This window comes from Emydura macquarii, unplaced genomic scaffold (genome assembly GCF_026122565.2).
Source record: "Emydura macquarii macquarii isolate MOO-44397 ecotype Brisbane River unplaced genomic scaffold, CSIRO-AGI_Emac_v2 contig_431, whole genome shotgun sequence".
NCBI classification, from domain to species: domain Eukaryota; kingdom Metazoa; phylum Chordata; order Testudines; family Chelidae; genus Emydura; species Emydura macquarii.
Genome location: NW_027130568.1, coordinates 11708902 through 11724704, shown reverse-complemented (window position 1 = coordinate 11724704; position 15803 = coordinate 11708902). Strand labels below are relative to the sequence as shown.

Genomic DNA, 15803 nt, shown 5'->3' with positions numbered 1-15803 from the left:
ACCACCAAACTTACAAAAGAACTTTGCTTACTCCCTTCCATTATCCCACAGCTGTCATGAACAGAAGTACACTTGCATGGCCTAGACTCCCTCATTAGTCTGGTCTAAGAAGAGATTTGGTTTTGGAATGAGATGATATCCCTCCCATCTGTGTTACCTGAAGTCTGATGGCCAGTGGACTTCACAGTCATTATGGAGTCTGCACAACAGGTAGTAAGTATACTCTGAACAAGGCAGCCAACTAACTCAATTTTTCCTTTAACCTCTCTTCCTTCTCTGGATGATGGGGTTTTTTTAACTAGTGAGTTTCAAAAAAAACAACAACAAAAAAAAACACATCAGGCAATAAGCGTATGTTGAGGTTCAACCCTGACACCACCCGCAGGAGTGTTTTTTGGAACTGCACGCCCCACGTGTTTAGAGGTACCTTGTGACAGTTACACACCCCATACACTTTTCTATACTGCACCATGGCAGGAAAGGGGGAGGGCGGGAAGGCCAGAGAGAAGCAATAAAAAGAGAGCACTGCACTCTCTCTGACTCTCACTCCACAGGGAACACCTAGGAACCCCCCTGCACCCACAACTCTAGTGCACATGCTCAGTACCAACATTCCAAACATTTTTAAAGGCATACTCACATGCCATAGATGCTCACTAATCTAGTTTACCGCCTTATGATCTGCTGACCTTTCCCCTACTTTGGTTCTTTACCTAGGCTGTCCTTTCCCTTATTATTGCACTGCACATGCTCAGAAATATCATGTGACCTGCAGCTTCCAATGGTGCCATGTCTCCTGCTTAGTCAAAATGGAAGTCAGGAATGCAAAATGGAATCTGGGGAATTTTTCTGGTATCCATTCCCTGGGGGGAGGGCGTACCCAGGAAGCTCCCCTTGCCCACCTCCCCATGGGTACCAGATACTCTGCATGTGTAGGATGTAACTGAATCCTCAAGTCCCAAGGAGTTTAACCCCTCTATGCCCCCCAGGCAAACTGGGGCCATTGCACAGAAACACCCACCTGCCCAGCCCCACCCACGGAGCAAAGAGGGGTGTGTTTGTGCAGAGCAGAGCGGGGTTTCCTCCTGGGCTGAGGATGCAGGGGGATGTGAGGGTCAAAGAAGGGGGTTGGGTGGGTACCACTGTGTGCTGGGGGTGGTCGCTCTAGGCTAGGAGGCGTGTGTATGTACAAACACCCGGCCCGCCCTAGGCTGGCTGGACCGAGCCCGCCTCCTGGACAGCTGCCGCTCCGAGCTGTCTGCGCATGGCCAGCCGGTGGCCCGCCGCGGGCGCCCCAAGCGCCGCACGCCCAGGGCCAGCCTGGCTGTGGCTGTGCCGCGCGCGCCCGCGCGCTCTCTGTCTCTGTCCCTGCGGGCGCGGGCTGGGTCCAGACTGGAATCCAGCCCTGCCGCGCTGGGGCGGGCGCTGCCTGTACCTACCCGGCCGGGCTGTAGGGGGAGCTCGCCCGCTCCTCGCCGCCGCCGCCTCCGCCCAGCTGCGTGGGTCCGCGCTGCAGCCTCCGCCTCCTGCTCCTCACAAAGCCAGCCGCGCTGCGCCGCCTGCCCGCCCCGCCGGCTCCTCCTCCCGGCTCCGGGGCCGCCCGCTGCGCCCCGCTCTCTCAGTCGCGGAAGGGCGGCAGCGGCGGTAACACCAACATCCCCGGCGTCAGCCCCTGCGCGAAGCCGCCAGGGCGCCGCTCCTCTCCATCCGCCTCCGCCGGCTCCTCCTCATCCAGACCAGAACCAGAAAGAGAAAATGGCGCTCGATTTATCCTAGGAAGTGACGTTTCCGCTCATTTGCATACCAGGCAGCTGACCAATAGGGAGAGGGTTTGTCCAAGGCTCCTATTGGCTCCCTCCATCAGCTCCCTGGGGAGAGGCTGGGTGCTAAAGGTGCAAAAGGTTGAGGGGGCCTGATCCCCCCTCAGGGGTCCCCCTCACTCACCTGTTACCTTCCCTCACTTTCCCCTCCTGTTCTGTTCTGGTGCTTCTGAGTGGGCACAAGGAGTGCCTATCAGGAGAGTCTGAGATGATCACGTGAGTCAGCCTGAAGAGGGAGGGGTATGATGTTCTCACTCCCATCAATAACACCACGTGGTCACCCTGCAGCCCTGCCTTCATTCCCATGGAATGATGGGTGAAGCCTCATTTGCATCTGCAGGATTCTGAAGTGCCCACCCACAACCAGCAGCCAGTAGGATTAGGCCATGTCAAATGACAGTGTTTCCCATTGGAGGAGAAAACTAGTGGTCCAAGCTCTTTAAGCAGACAGTGTGTTTCCAAATATGGCTTGCATTCTTCTGAAGTACTCATCAGGAACCTCACAATATGGTTCCCCAGTACAACTTTTTGTGCAAATACTGTGCAACTAATTCAATCATAGGGTGAGATCTCCCAGAAAAAAAGCCTGGATAAAGTTGATTGGCTGAATCCACTTCAGGATAAGAAATCTGCAGCAAATTAAAGGAAAGTTCATAAGAAGTTATTCCAAACTAATGGGAGCCATTAAGAAGTGTGAGGAGAATTCAATGTGATGGAGCATCAAACTCGGTATTACTAATCCTCTAGTAATACAGTGGACAGAGGTCAATGGCAGCACAGATAGTGGATCTATTATTGAGTAGCTCAACTGGATAGCAAGATGATTTTCAGCATTTTCATTCTTTGATGGTTTCTATACTTAACAATATTAACCAAAGTAGGTTATTTTCCCAACCTATGTCCATGTATACTCTTGAATCAGCTATGTTCTTCCCTCAAGTCTATGATCAAGCTTGCTGTTTTCTGAAGAATGTGTGACCTATATGAAAAATATATCTTCTTCATAACTATCTTGAGGTAAAGATATAGTATCTATTTATAAGATGCAGACATACAACTATGAAGACAATATTATAGCTTCCTGCTGTCACAGTAGATTTTTCTTAAAATAAAGTTGAAGCATAGAATTTACATCAATGTAATGAACAGATGTCACCTATATTCCTGGCATTGGAAATGACTTCCAGAGGTTTGAAGGGAATCTTAGCAAACACATGGGTACTCTGACTACTGATTTCCAGCAATGGAGACTAAATCTGAGTGAAACCAAGAGAATGGCAACTACTTTTAATCAAAACAATTGTCTTGCCAATCAACCTATTTTGACCTATGCCCAAGATCAGTTATTGCCATTTCATCCAGTTGTCACATACTTGGGAGTGTAACTCAACTTAGTGTGACATACCTGAAACACCTGACAATAAAGATCTCTGTCTGTACTGCCGTGGTATGAAAACTATGGGGGACCTCCTTGGGAGCAGACCCTTCATGTGTCTGTACTGGCCCTCAGGTGTGCTCCAGCTGAGGACTGCTCTGAAGTCTGGGGCTGCAGCCATCACACTCAGATTGTCCAGAAGGAGCTAAACTCAGCTATTTGTATTATTAGTGGCTAACTGAAGTATATACTAACCTCCAGACTGTAGGTGCTAGCGCGCATAGCTCTGGCAGACCTTCAATGAGATGTCATTACTCTTAAGGTTGTTTGGAGGGCTGTGACAGATAAAAATAACCAATTACATCTCCAGCTGATAGATGCCACATTCTCAGATAGGAAACAACATGCAGTACCAACTCTAAGGTCTGCTTATATTCTGGGTAGGAAGCCTACTCCTGTGGACAGCACAACTGATTTCTTGACATTCCTTTGCTATGGTAGCTCATGAACTCTTGGATAAGAACACTACTGGCTCATTCCCATGCATGGGTGAGCAGCACTGCCAGTAGTCCTTACAGAGAGGAAGTGTCAGTGGGAAAGAGAGTCTAACACATTAAGTAAACTGAAGAGTCTATCATTGCACCTGCCTCCTTTTTCATTTGATTGTAGATCCTGGACCAGGCTCAACAGACCACTCTCTGGCTCATCCAGCGTTGCTGCAACTATGCACTGGCTTGGCTTGGTTTCCTCTCAAACATTGTGACTATGGAACACCATTGCAAACAATAACTCATGTGGAGGAAGATTACCCAACCCACATCTAGAGGGCAGTTTCCAAAGACTAGCCTCTTTTGATATAGAGGACATCCTCTGGTTATGTAACTTGGACATCGAGCCTCAATGAGGAGACATCAATGTGCAAATAGATAACAGTGAACAAAGGCAAGAAATACTCAAAGAAGAAACTATAAATATGATATTCTATTAGAAATAATAATACTTAGACTCAGACTGTGTATCACTTTCATCTTCAAATGCTTTACCAATGAATTATATAATTACAATGTTTTAAAATATACCCATATGGATGAAATTATGGCCCCATTTAAGTCAGTTGGAGTTCTGCCATTGACTTTAGTGGAGCTGGACTTTCACTTGGTGCAGCTATAGACAGATCAGATACAATTTTATCAGTTGAACAAGTCCTATCAAAGTTGTCAAAGTCTAACAGGAGTAGACAATGTATTCATGTTAAAAAGTAAATACTAATAAAATATTCAGTTATTCACCAAAATTGTTATCAGTCACTTTTATAAAAAATGACCATGTAAATTAAATTTATGATCTTCATATTCAATGTTCCAGTAAATACACTCTCACTGTATTAGTTTCAAAGCTTATTGGTTTAACATTTTTAGACTAATAATTTCTACTATATTGCAATTTTGATAATCTATTATGTATGTATTTAGTAATGGTGTAGAAACCAAAAGAGGTCAACAACCATTTATGTATAAAGAAGACAAATTAACATGTATCATGTTTGATAAAGTTATACAATATTCTGCATAAAAAGGTATGTTATTGCCAATACTAAAAAACCCAAAATTTATCAATTGATTTACATTATATATTTATAATCGAATCACTGGCTATAGTTTAATTATTCATAAAAGTAAATAGTAAAACATTGTAGCTGCGTAAAACCACCAACCTCTCCAAAAGCACGATGGCCAATAGTTCTCACATAACTAATATTCATAAATTTTTGTTGTAACAAAGCATAATAGAAAAATAGTACCTGGTTTTTCAAATAATTGTGTTAAATTATAAAATGAATTCGAAAAATTGCCTCAATTGTAAATTACCTCAGTTGTCTTCTAAATTCATCTTTGAGCTTTAAAGTTGAATTGCTGAGTTTGTCTAAGCTTCAGACAATGTTTTATAGTTATTGCACTCAACTCCCATTTTAGTTAATGGGAGTTAGCACTCATCATTTTGCAGGAATGCTTGGCTTAGCACCTTACAGAATGAGTGCTATGATTTGGATTCTGTAAAGATGTAAGCATGTGCTTAACTTCATGCACTTGGAGTCGTCTCATTGACTTTAAGCACATGCTTAAGACTTCGCAGGATTGGGGCCTTCTTCTCTGCCCCAGCCCTAAAATTAATTTGACTTTAAAAATAGGATAGCTGTATGCAAAATTAAATAAAAAAAATGACGAAGAGTAAAAGTGGAGGATAAGACGAAGGGAGAAGTGATTAACTTATGAAGTCATTTTCTCACAAATCATCAGTGATGTCATAATTACCCCCTCTCAAAAGTAAACTGCTTTTAGGACCGCAGCTGAGGAGGGAGTGAGAGGAAAAGTTGCAGACAGATGAAGAAGAGAAGAGGGGGAGGGAGGCTCCAACTTCACCAATTATGGATTTTTCATAGATACAAACTACTGTTTTGATTACCTGAATGAAATGAGATTAAGAAATTTTTTCTTTACTAATGAAGGACCATTTACTTTTTTAATAACTGATGGTAACAGCAAACAAGTTACCCTTGTAGTTTACATCAATTTGCAGGCATCCTAACCTGTCCCCTTTGCTCTACCTGAGCAGTGCAAATGGAACATAATTTGGCACAATTGTCTAGCATAGAATTCTCTCAGTGGAAGGAAATTGTCAGTTGGTGTAAAGCCAGCAGAACTATTTACATGTTGCTTCCCAGTCCTGTCATAGGGTGTGTTGGGAGAAGGAGGAAGCGTGTTGGGGCGGAGTGGAGCTCCACTCTTCTATAGGAATTCGCAGGTAGTATGAGCTCCCTTATGGATGATAGTTGGCTGTTCTAATTTAGAGCAACCTTTAGGCTGCTTTAATTTATATAAGAACCAAGGATGGGACCAAGACAGATTGATAATTAGGGTACTCTAGGAGGAAGCATATTTTGGCAGAGAAAAAAAAATCTGTCCCTGTGCTATATTCAATTATACATCTGTTTATCTTATATTACATTAGCAACATTTTACTTGTATATTTGTTTAGAAATTACAGCTTCTACAGCACCTGTATTAACGTCCATTCTCAAATATGCATGATTCATATTTTCATTGGCCCATTCTGGAGCATTAGAGACCACTTTAATTTGTTCTGAAACAGTTCTGAAAGGTAGTATAAATCATAAATTATCTTTTAATGGTGAGGCACATAATTTATGACAAACTCTCTCTATATACACATAGCTAGAGTGATGTTTCATACTCTTAAGAGAAAATAATTTCCCTTCATTTAATTTATTTTTTCATGGTGGAGCACAACAAGCACAAGCTTCAAGTCCTCTGTTTTCAGTTGCTATATTTTGGTTTATTAAATAAATATTACTTAGGTGTATTACTTAGGCTTAGGTGTTCCCAAACAATAGAAAAAAAAACAGATTCCTCTAAGCTTGTGGATATCTTCACAGATGTAATGTCTAGTTGTCCTCCATGCCTGTGGACTGAGACTTCCTTCTTTCATGTTGCTTATTGGCAAAGGTGCTTCTCAAACTGCAGTATCATATATATGATTTGGAAGAATCTAATACCAATGCACCTCTTTTTAGGTGAAGCTGCTTTTTGAGAACAATACTCAGTCACTGACATCCGGATTTGTGATTCTTGCAGAGTTAACAAAACAAAGATTGCTTTGAAGTGTTTTGAAACTAGCTGGGATATCAGTAATATTTTCTTCTTCTCTCTGGTTCACTAGGTGAAACTTACACCTCTCAGCCAGGAAGTGTATTTGGGGTAAATTGGGCTTTTAAAATACATCAAGCGCTCATCGTTTATATCACTCAGGTTAGTCTTTCAGGGCAGCAAATGTCTCTTTTCAGTTTTCAACTAGAGTTGGGAAAATCTCTTTTTATTTTTCCAAATCTCTTCAAAATTGTTGGCATAAAACTGTATGTACACAGCATTCAAAATCCTCACCTTTTTTGATCCAAATGTGGCTCCGTACCTGCCATTTTTACCTTTCTTTTTCTTTCGCTTAAACCAGAGAGCTCTTCGTCATCGCTGCTGCACAGCTCACTCTTCTGTTTCAAATTGGACTCCATCACTGGGGCTTTCTTGCTGTGGGTCCCAAAATCCAAAATGCCAAATATGACTCCTAACTCAGCTACGTGTTTACCTGAGTCAGAGCAAGAGCAACAAGAAAAATAAATTAACACCAAAAATGGGTCAAGTTAGCACATTCTTGGGTTCACTCTCCAGCCCAGTGCTCCCTGCACCACTGCACCACTGCTCCCAACTGCCAAGGGTTTAGAACAATGCCCGCCCTTAATGTTCCAGACCTTAAAGGGGCTTTAACCACACGGATCTTAAAGTACCACACAGTCCACAGAGAACTGTAGCATACTTTTAAAAAAAAATAATCGGCCACATCTTCAGCTGGTGTAAATCAGGATAGCTCTAATCAGTAGAACTACATCAACGTGCACCAGGGGACAAACTGGCCCGTTGTATGTTATATAATTAAACAGTAAGCAGTTCAATATATTTATTATGTTACAAGTGTGTAACTAAACTTTACAGAAATTGCACAGGCCAGTATTGAACATTTTAATATATAAAGAAATATTTTCACTTAGCAATAATTGTAATTTACATAATAAATCTATTAACATTTTATGTCTTTTTTGAAGTTTCTAGGACCCTTTTCCTTAATTACCAAAGATATTTGCTCTTCAGAAAGAGTTTGCGCTCTAGCTCAGCCAGACACTTGGTCTTTATTGAACAAGAAAATTGAGACAGTGTAAACATTCCTAGGCTATCATGGATTAATTAAAAAAAAAAACATGCTGTCCAGAAATTTAACCCATCCATTAGCAAAGGCTACATTATGGGTCTGTGATAGAACTGGGATCAGGTTAGTTCTTTTCCCTCACCAATGAAACCCATGGCAAATAATCCAGATCTTAACCCAAATCATGAATCAGAGAGCTTCAAAGACTGGGAAAGCCATGGTTGCCCGGCTATTCTGTAAAGAAATTTTTCTAACTGATTTAGAGATCAAAAGTAACTTTAACTGACCCACCCTCACCTGGTACCAGTACTTTCAAGTCAGGCACTATGTTTCTCAACTTTCGAGACTAGAGAATAGAATAGAATAGAACTTGAATAGAAGTGATGAATATATGCTCAATTAGGAGACAAAGAAATTATAATTAATTTATATCAATCTTTGCAGACAGCTTTTCTAACAAAAAAATGTCCATATGTGGCACATTGGGAAAAATATGTAAATAGACAAATTATCTCCAGAGGAATGAAATCTGTCTGATCTGGAAAAGAAGACCAGCAATCTTAGTGGCGCAAAAAAATAAAATTTCTTTACAATACCGTTTCAATGGTACTTCACACCAAACAGGTTAAAAATCTATTTATAGACTGAATGGGTATAAATGTTGGAGAAACTGTGGTGAAAGATGAGATTTTATGTATATATAGAGGACATGTCCAGTCATTAGAGAATATTGGGGTGCAATCCATAACCAAGTGATCCTTTGGTAATCCTTCTGGGTCGCCCTACTGGAAATGGTCACACAAAAGGCAATGAAGAATTAAACTCTCTCCTGTTTGGAGTCACTTGACTATTGGTAGCTTCCCACTGGAAAACAAAAAATAGCCCAACCATTGTGGAATACTTCAAAAAAATATGGAGGTTGTTGTAATGGAACAATTAATACATCAATTACATATGCAACAAAATAGACAAAGGACAGATGGATACTTTGATATTTGGTTACCTTTTATTCAGAACTCAGACAAAGTACTTTCACCTGCAAAGAAACTAGCACATCGATCCAATTTTTTTTTACTATTACCATTTAATAAACATTTAATCACTCAATTTAATAAAATCACTAGAAATGACAGAGGTATTGTAATGATGTTCACCGTATAATGAACTGTATGATGTAATGATGAGATGATGTTGATATCATATCAACATATCAATGATGATATAATATGATGAACTGTATGATGTAATGATGTTAACACCCTGTTAAATAGAAAGATCTGATGACTGTAGTCCTGTATAATGTCTCTTTAAACAAAAGCTAACTGTTGTAATGATTGTTTTATTTCTGATATTTAAATGACAAGGATTTGTAAACTTGTTAAAACTTGCTAAATATATAGTTAAAAAAAAAAAGAAAAAAAGAGTTTGCCCTTTGCAAGACAATTTCTCTTCTGACTTGTTCTTGACAGACTGAAGTAAGTTTTGCAGAGCTTTGGGATAGTATATATGCATAGAAATCAAATTGTTTAAAGTACATTACCAACTTTGTTTTGGTATAGTGAGGTGATAAACATACTTTTCAGGGTCATATTGATGACAGACTTAGACAACGTAAGGCTTGTCTACACAAACATTTAGTCATCAAAGCGGGGTAGATCAAAGCTCACTAAGGAACTGTTAGTACATGTCAGCAAGATCCACACAGGCAGTTAGGCCATGTCTACATGGAGAGTGCTGCAGCAGCGCAGCTGCACTGATGCAGTCTCACCGCTGCAGCACATTTGGTGAAGACACTCTAAACCACCTCCACGAATGGCAGAAACTAGATATACACTAGATGTATCCAGGAAGCTCTCCTGCCAACATAATGCTGTGTGCACGAGTGCTTATGTCGTGACCTAAATTATGCCAACATCAGCTGTAGTGTAGACATAGCCTAAATTCCTGGCTAGCTACTACATCCAGATTTGCCATGAACTCAGTGTTCATGTTGACAAATTAACCATGTAAAATCAAAATATTATTTTGCAACACAGAAGCTCTTTTCCAGACGGCTTTTCTTTCTTGTTTCACAGAAATTTAACATGGCTGGTGTATCCATTTCATTGCGGTTTTTTTTGTTTTGTTTTAACTCTCTGCTGTGAAACATTGTTATGTCTAGATAGCCTGAGTTTTAGTTTAGATTTTCTTTCTTGTCTTCATTAAATCTTTAATTGAGAATTCATTAAAATGTAGACTTTAATTGGCTGAAGTGCACAATGGATCCTTTTGTCTAAGTCAATCAGAATAAAGCAGATAAATAATGGTACAGTGAGCATCAGTCAATCTACAGTGCCAATATTCATCAGTTAATATTAGTAAATCTAAACAATTCATTTCATATATTAGAAATAAAGTCATTAGGCCAAATTAACTCACCCATTGTATTTATCCCTAGATCAATTGTTCTAGCTTTGGAAATATGTTGATATTACCTCTGCATTTATGTATTACCAAGAGACGGTTATCCTGTGGCAATATTTTCTTTCATTCATGTTACCTCTTAAATTTATTTATGTAATAAGGAAATCAAATACCTTTTTCTTTCTTAATCTTGTACTACTTCAGCATAATGTAAATTTTTCCATAAGAAAACCTATATTAATCACTATTAATTGTATTTGTCAGATATACTGTATCAGCTTATTTGCTATGGAAAATAACATTTATCAAGACCTTTTTTTCCCAAGAAAGATAGATTAAAGGCTAATATTGTCTTTAAATGACACCTCTATAAAAAAGAGAGCATTGGGTCATGAGAATTAGGATCATATTGTAGAAAGGATTTACCACTTCAAATAACACTTAAAATTAAGGGTACCCAGAAGGAATTAATAGACTTTCTGAACCCACCCATGGATGGAAAATTATGACGCTATTTTAAAATGAGTCTGTGAAGAGATGGCCTGAACTTTAGAATGCTCGGATGTAGCTAGAAATAAAAAAGGCATCAGTCTGAAAGATTTTGTCCTGTCAATGTAATAAAGAAGCATCCTGGATACATCTAGTGTATATAATTTATTTTCCCCTAGTGCCAAGTGTGGCTTCAGGAAGAAGATAGGCAGGCTGATTGATTGGGTTTAGATAAAATTCTGAGATCACCTTAAAAATGAACTTTAAGTGAGGTCTTAACACCACCTTGTCCCCATGGAATGTCATATAGAAAGTTTCATCCCTAGTGCCTGAAGCTCACTTATTCTTCAGTATGAAGTGCTAGACACTAAGAAGATCATCTTCAGAGTGAGGTGTCCATTCTTGATGTCGATTAGCCCATGTATCACCAGGTGACTGTCCCCTTAAGATCAGTAATGACTAGTGGTTAGTCAACCCCTGGTCTATCATGTCTTAATTTAAATTCTAGGACATTTTAGAATGGAGGGAAGGCAGGGTTAGGTATTGGGAGACAGGAAGATGGTCCCAGGGGAACAGTTAAGACATAGACTATTGTTTCTTTAAGGGCCTGCAGAATGGGTGGGCCAGAGCACCCTTCTCTCCCAACCAAATGGGACAAAATATGGGAAAAAAACCTGCATATTTTCTGTTGCTTTCCTCAGAATGGGAGATAGCAGTAGGAGAAGTTCTGTCTGCTGAGCTTTCCTAGCCTGGGGATGAAAGGACTTATTGGGGAATAGAGCCAGCTGAAGGAGAACCAGGCTGAGGCTCTACAGCTGGTCTAAATTTCAACTTTCCTAACTGTGAGGGTAGTTAAGCACTGGAATAAATTGCATAGGGAAGTTGTGGAATCTCTGTCACTGGAGATTTTTAAGAGGAGGTTGGACAGACATCTGTCAGGGATGGTCTAGATAATGCTTGGTCTTGCCTAGAGTGCAGGGGACTGGACTAGAAGTCCTCTTAAGGTCCCTTCCAGTCCTATGATTCTATGACTCTATGTTGTAGGCAAAACTCAGAGGGTAACCACCAAGCAGCAAAATCTGACCTAGATCTGAGGTTTCTAACCTGCCCCCCAAATGGTCACTCTCGCTGTGACTCTTGAAGAATTCAGAAATCAGAGCACCTCTCTCCTTACAACAGTGAGAGTTTGGCTGCAGAAATACATAGGCTGGAGGACCTATTTTAACTTAGGCAGAAACTGTTCTAGACATATAGACAGCCACCAAACTTCAGGTGGTCATAGACACAAAAGTGGTAACATTTCTTTTTATTTGGTAACTCAACCATCTTTGAACTGAGTAACTTAAGATCTTCAAATGGAAGAGCCAAAACTATTGACTAAAAGTAGAAATATACAATTACAAACATCAACTAATGTGAATAGCTAAGACCCAGAAATGAGCCAGAAATCAGAGACTTATAAAGTTACTTAAAGAGGGCCAAACCTAACTGGATAAAAGAGGTAAAAAGATTACCTTTATGTTTTATGTGGCAACTCTATCCTATTGTCACTGAAGTTGTAGTTACCTCAGTCCCAGGATATTTACCTCACCCACCTTGTCTCTGTCAGTGACAAAACTCAACAGGGACATAGGGTGGGTCATGGGATCCACACTGACTACAACATCTTAAAGAACCAGCGTTACTGTAAGGTAAGTAACTGTTCTTTCTTTTTCGAGTATGTGTTCCTCTTACAGGTGACGCAAGCAGTATCCCCTCAGGGTGGTGGGAATGAGGAGTTTCAGCTGCATCAGTCAAACAGTGATTGCAGTACTGTGCTCCTGAGCTTGCATTTGACCCCAAAGTGCAGCATCTCTTCCTAAATAAAGGGCTGGTAGTTTACATCCTGTTGTGATTTAGCATGTTGGACTGCTAGATGTAACCACACAATCAATTCTGCGCTATGCATGCCCAAAAATGTATAGCTGGAATTAGCAGGTTACTTATACTTGCTTTTCAGCAATCCATTGTTATAATTCAGATCAGAATTAATTCAAGGATCTATGATACCAAAACAAGGAGCAGTGTGCCTCTGTCAGCTTCTCCAGTATACGTCTGAGCTATGTACATTAAATACTGAGACTCGTTTCTGGTGTGAGGACAAGTTTCATTGGGATTTGGAATTATCACTTTAGTACAACTGCATGAGTTGGTGCACAAGACTTAATGTTTTGACAACCCCTTTCCTACAGGTATCCTCATCAAAGGGCTGACCTAATTTTATGTCCACTTGAGTTCTGTAAGTTTTCTTGGTGCATTGGCTTCATATTCAGTAGTTTCTATTGCTGTTTTGTTTTCTTGTTAGAAGAGAAGTTATTTTTGTCCAACTCTTGGCTTCTGTGCTAATGATAGTGAAGAAAGACAATCTCCAGTTTGACAGTCTTTTTTAACAGGATGAAAGGTCATAACATTGCCTCTAGTTACTATCTCGGAATAATAAAATAGGGCATTCTTGGAGTTTGTCAGTTAGGGTGCATTTTGTTTTGTTTCTATTTATGTTCAGGATTGTCCTGTATGTAATGTGAAGGAGGTAAAGCTTCCTCTTATATTGCAAGTTTTAGTTACCTTGCAGGTGCCAAAAGCCAATTTAAATTTCCTATTTTTTTTAAGTGTGAGGATACCTACTATCTTAGTTTGTTTGTGTAGTTTGTTGTCTTAATAAATGATGATTATGCGCCATCTGATATCAGAACATATCTAAATGTAATTTTTTTATTGTATTTATGTATTTAATATGTATAAATATCCATAGGCCTACTACCAATTCAATAGATTAGGGTTCTAAATTAGAGTGTAGGAATGCACTGAGTATATAGTGAAACTCAATATGATTGAGACCCCATGTAACTATAAGTCCTGGGTTATGTGGTTGGAATTCCTCTCCTCAAGCCTTTTTCCTCTCAATGCACTGCTAGTCCAGCCCTCTCTTGCTTTGCTAGCTTAACTGTATAAAGACTGCAGAGGATGGTGGGAGAAAAGAGTGGGAGGAGACTGTGACTCTTCAGAAGTCCTATTCAGCCCTCCCCACACACCCACATTCCAGGGTCCCCTGTAGTTTGCCATGTTGAGTTCCTATGATGGGCAAGAGGGGAACTCTTCATGCTACTCTTGTTCTGCTGCACATCCAAGTCCCTTATCAGTCACAGTTTTCTCCTCCACCTCCTTACATCCATTCTTCAATAGCAGTAGGTTGGATCTCCTCTCCTCTGCCTCTGCTGTGAGTAGGTTGTGATAGCAACTAGTTACCCGAGTGCTGCTCACCCCAGTAAATGCCACTACATCCACCAGTGGATCAGCACATTAATCTAATCTTTCTGTTAAAGTGGTAATAAGTGAAATAGCTAATGAAGTGACATGTTAAGTTCACTAGCTATCAGGGTTACTGCTCCATTGACATGACTGTTTGTGTTCTGGCCAGCCTTCAACAAAAGCTTTAAGGCAGACATTACTGCATTGGTTTACACTTTATTCACATTTTTAAAGTTACCTTCAAAAGAACAATGTCTAGAGACTTTTTTAAATTAAAGTTTAGATTCTGGAGTGCAATTTAAAAAAAAAAAAAGGCAATTATGCATGAGGCCATGGCTGTAATTAACTACCAGACATTCTGTTAAAGGATTCTAGGGCAGGATAGTGTTGGTCTTACTAAAATTAGAAATATACAGTACAACAAAAGAATCATTTTCTTCAGTCTCATTCTGTCCCACTTCCTCTATACCCACTGAAGATGGGAGTGTGTCCTAGGGGTTAGAGCATGGGGTTGTGACTCAGGAGACCTGGGTTCTATGCATAGCTCTGCTACTGGCCTGCTGGGTGATCCTGGGCAAGTTACTTCACCTCTGTCTGTTTTCCCCATCTGTAAAATGGAGATAATACAGACTTGTTTTGTGAAGCCCTTTGAGATCTACTGATGAAAAACACGCTGTAAGAGCTAGATGGTATTATTATGAGACTCCTACTACATTCCATCTCCCCAGCCTGGAACTCCTTCTACTTACTTACACCCCATCCTACAAAGCGATTTTTGGTCTCACTCCTATTTTGAAAACATAAACCTTCTCTTTTTTTGTCACAGTTCCTGGCCCTGCTGTGTTAGCATGTGTGGAAGGGGGTAGATACAAGCAAACGATGCAAATATCCTTTAGATTCGCTCTAGGATGGGAGAATAAGAAAAGCTGTATCTATGTCTCTTTCCTGGAACTGACATATGCTCTCAATACCCAACTCCAATTTGTTGTCCTATAATCCGGGCTCTCTCAGAAGCCAGAATATGGCAGGCTACTACTGCCATGTACACTTGGTAATGCTGTGTGTTAAAATATGCAGGGCTAGATTCTGCAAGGTTTACTCACAGTAAGTGCTTACTTGTGCTCCCTGCTAAGCATGGTTCTCTACTGCTTACTCAAGTTACATAGCATCTTAGTCTGGCCAGTAGTTCCCCTGAAACCAATGGGGGACCAATACTAGCAGAGTAAATTACTAACACAACGTGAGGAATGGGGGCTTGGATCCACAAAGGGGCTTAGGCATTACAACACCTAACTTTTAGACTCCCAGAGACTCAGAGCAATGGCATTCACAAAGCTTGAGTTAGGGATGTAGGCTCCCTGTACAGTGAATGTGGATAGGTGCCTCTGAATCGGATTCACAGAAGCCAGCAGCTACCCAGGGAGGTGCCTAAACTAGCCAATGGGAGATGCAGACAAGAGGGGTGTGTCCTAAGCCCTGCCCCTCTCCAGGAGATAAGTACCTATCTCTGCTAATTATCTACACCCAAGAATCCCTCTCTGAGTCAGGTGATTTACACACCTGTTTTCATTTGAGAGCGCGTGAAGCAGACTCTTCTCTCCAGGCAAAACCACCAGAGGAGGTGGTGCTCCCTTTAACTTTTAGCCCAATGGTTA

The 15803-nt window shown here is 40.6% G+C and overlaps 1 protein-coding gene across 3 annotated transcripts in view; it reads right to left on the bottom strand.

Moving 5' to 3' along the window:
• Positions 1-1727, bottom strand: part of ADNP2 (ADNP homeobox 2) — a 28902-nt gene extending 27175 nt beyond the window's left edge. For 2 of the 3 annotated variants that reach the window (XM_067537562.1, XM_067537564.1), the window contains exons 1-2: positions 1440-1560; positions 158-298 (exon numbers count right to left, since the gene is read on the bottom strand). The gene's annotated coding sequence lies outside the window, so the exon portion shown is untranslated. Of the gene's footprint in view, positions 1-157; positions 299-1439 lie in introns of all 3 variants that reach the window. The other variant, XM_067537565.1, reaches the window with a different exon arrangement.
• Positions 1728-15803: the final 14076 nt, after the last annotated feature.